General features: G+C 32.1%; 1 long non-coding RNA gene across 1 annotated transcript; it reads left to right on the forward strand.

The window, feature by feature from the left end:
* Positions 1–1,032: 1,032 nt before the first annotated feature.
* Positions 1,033–1,978, forward strand: LOC149640750 (uncharacterized). The gene is made up of 3 exons (XR_016372226.1): positions 1,033–1,370; positions 1,461–1,751; positions 1,821–1,978. It is a non-coding gene; the product is annotated as an uncharacterized LOC149640750 (long non-coding RNA).
* Positions 1,979–3,346: the final 1,368 nt, after the last annotated feature.

A 3,346-nucleotide genomic window follows, 5' to 3' on the forward strand; every position in this document is an offset into this window, starting at 1 on the left:
TTTTTATTAACTTTAGGCCTACGGAGAGAAAAGCTGGACTGGTTAAAGGGTGACGCTCATTGTTAGCAAGCCAGGGATGACGTCAAGGTTGACTATAGTTTTAGTTTTGGTTTAATTTAAGAAGATGATGTCATAGGGGTTGAAACTAACACGCGGGAGCTCGGGCTAGTCCGGACTTGTCTGGAAAGTTTGGTTGGAGTTTGGTGGAGGGCGGCCATCTTGGGGTGGCGGCCATCTTGGATCCATGTCTATCTGTATAGCTATCACTACTAATTTGACTGCTAATATTCCGACTAAACCCAAAGAGTTTTGGAGATTTGAGGGAAGTAAAACCAAACTTGCGGTCATCTTGAATATTCTACAGGGCCGGTAGGCCCTTGTAGATATGACATGACACCCTTCCGTAATGTTAAAGGAAAATTCACAGTTTTTAGGGTTAGCGTCCCATAGAAAAAGCATTAAAAAATTTTCGTTTTTTTAACGAAATGGTCATAGGACATACGGAAAAAGTATAGCGAAGTTAGTTTTCGGAATACTTCTAAATTAACAAGCATTTCTTAAATGAGAAACTTCCCTGTTTCGATTTTTAATTAATGAATTCTAATTTTTGTAATTTAACTAATTAAGATAGTACGTCAAAAAATTACTTTTGGGTCAGATGTCAGCCTAACCTTATAGCGCGCTTAAACCTATTTCTTCATTTCGTTCTCGTTGACAACTAGAAGGGCCTAGGTTTGTGGGTGCTAACAAGTTACGTTGACAAATTTCAAATGTTGGGTTTCTTGCTGATTTTCCTAATTTCTTAGCAGTAGACGCTGGTATTTCATCCGAGCTTAAGCACCTTTATATGTATTTTCTAATTAACTGTATCACCCTTAATAAGAAATACGTCGTTATCAGGTCGAATTTTTGTCTAGAAAAGTAATTCAGGTAAATAATTACAGTTAATAGAGGTTTTTATATCTTTTGAAGTAAGCTTTTCGACGTTCTTTACGGCCAAGGCTTAAGTTTTAGTTTGTAAGAAAGCTTATTTCCAGCACTGTTTTGGATTGGAATTACAAAAATACGCAGTCTGCTTATATTCATGCTACAAATCCTAACCCTAGGGCCTAGGTTTTACCGTAACCCGTAACTTAATACTGTATTCATCATGACTGTTTGTTGACGCTTCTAGTTTTAAGTAAAAAATGGCATATCTATCCAAGTTATTATGGTTTAGAAATAAACGGTAGTGTTTTCACCCTGTGAAGAATTCAACTTCAAAATATTACAGGAAAGATGACAAAATGCTCAATGTGTTTTCCCTACGGCAGTTAAAAGAGTGTTGTTTACGTTAGCGCATTTAATTCAACATTCTCATTTGAGGACAGGTATACACGGTTTCATTATTTGTTAATCTCAATAAAATGCTACTAATTGTGAAGGTGTGTGATATAATTCCTGAAACTCTACCAATGTAGAGGACCAGATTATTCGTTAAAACAATTTTGATCATACTGAATCAGTCATACTGTGATGTTACGTTATCATTTGTTACCAACAGTGGATTGTTTAATTCATAAGTAACAGTGGTACTGGTTAATGCAGTAGGACAGTGTCGTTATATAATTTAATTAGTGAAATAATTTTCAAGTTTACATCACAGATTCTCTCAACGTAACCACGTTAGAAACGGAGGGTTACGTTGTTTGCTATTTCCACAGTCCACATTGCCGTTTGTTTATTGGTTTAAATTGCTATGAATTGTATAGGTATTTGATTTAATTACTAGTATTCAAGCTAAACTATAGAATAACATCATTCATTAACATATTGTATAGATAATCTTTATGTTACCACAAACCTAGGACAGGATATGATAAAAATTGAACGCAATTTGTTGGAAATAATCAAAAACTCCTCTAAACATTAGAATTAAGGTGAATTAATTGTTGAAAGTCATTTTATAAGCTTAATGAGCACTGACGACAAGTTAATTTCAACGTAATTTAGTATAATTAACGTGAAATTAAACCCCAAATATTTCCATTTTTTGGATGAAAACTCAGATAACTCTTAAATGATGTTCTTGATTAAGATTGTATCTACCCAAGCCGTTGGTAAAGCCCCATGTTTTCTCTTTCCCAATTAAGCTAATTTAAATTATCTCCAAAGTACCTTAATAGGCGCGAAATTCAAAAGTTTTGCGTAAAATGAGAATCGAAAACTCCACTGAAAATTGTAATTAAGGTAATGCATACATTTAAACTCATTTTATAACCTAAATGTACACTGCCAAAACACAATCCTACGTTAAGTTTAACTCAATTTAATATAATTAACGTGAAATTAAACCAAAATATACATTTTTGGATAAAAGCTCAAATAACTTTTAAATAAACTGTTTAATTATGATTAAAACTACCCAAGCCATTGGTAAAGCCCAATATTTTCTATTTCACACTTAAGTTAATTTAAACTACCTTTAAAGTACATTTATTGCCGCGAAATTCTAAAGTTTAGGGTACCACAATGATGAATATATGGCAAAAATATTAAACTGCACTAAACATTGCAATTTGGGTAAAAAATTCAAATAAATTTTAAGCTTAATCCACTCTCACGAACCACGCTCAAATTAAGATTAAAACCTTACAAGTTTTTCGTGCAGCCACAGTAGTTTCCTATTTCACTTTCAAATTAATTTAAATGATCATTAAAATATATCAAAAGTGCATATAACTGCATACATTAAAATTTTAGGGTAATTACAATTTAAGTTAATATTTTATTGAAACTTGTAATGTAAACTAAATCCACACTAGATAAACAAGATAAGCCGTTAAATTAAACTCAATCAAGTATAATTAATGTGAAAGATTCGTGTTTTGGGTAAATTCATGGATACCTTATAATTAAGCTAAAAAATTAAAATTAAAACCACACTTATCTTTCACCCAGCCTCCACTTTCCTGTTTAATTCTTACGATTAATTAAATTGTCATTTAAAAGCATTTTTCCCCATTTTGAAAAGAGAGAAATTGAAAAGGCGCGATATTTAAAAGTTTTGGGGCAAAATAGTGATTGTTCCGCAAGAGTCAAACAGTCACGCCTCTAAAGTTTGCAGTTAGGGAGAATTTCTTGTTCAAACTCGTTTAATAAACTGAAATAACACTAGAAAAGAAGATAAGCCGTTAATTTAAACTTAATAACCATATTTAACGTGAAATTAATCGAAAACAAATAAAGTTTTTTGGGTAACTATAGATAACCCTGAACTGAAATTTTAAAATAAGATCAAACTACGCGAGTTGTTCTTTCAGCCTAAATGTTTTCCTATTAAACACTAAAATTAATTACATTATCA

The sequence above is a fragment of the Phalangium opilio genome, unplaced genomic scaffold (genome assembly GCF_054372755.1).
Source record: "Phalangium opilio isolate 3A_F unplaced genomic scaffold, DU_Popi_V2 ptg000093l_1, whole genome shotgun sequence".
NCBI lineage: Eukaryota > Metazoa > Arthropoda > Arachnida > Opiliones > Phalangiidae > Phalangium > Phalangium opilio.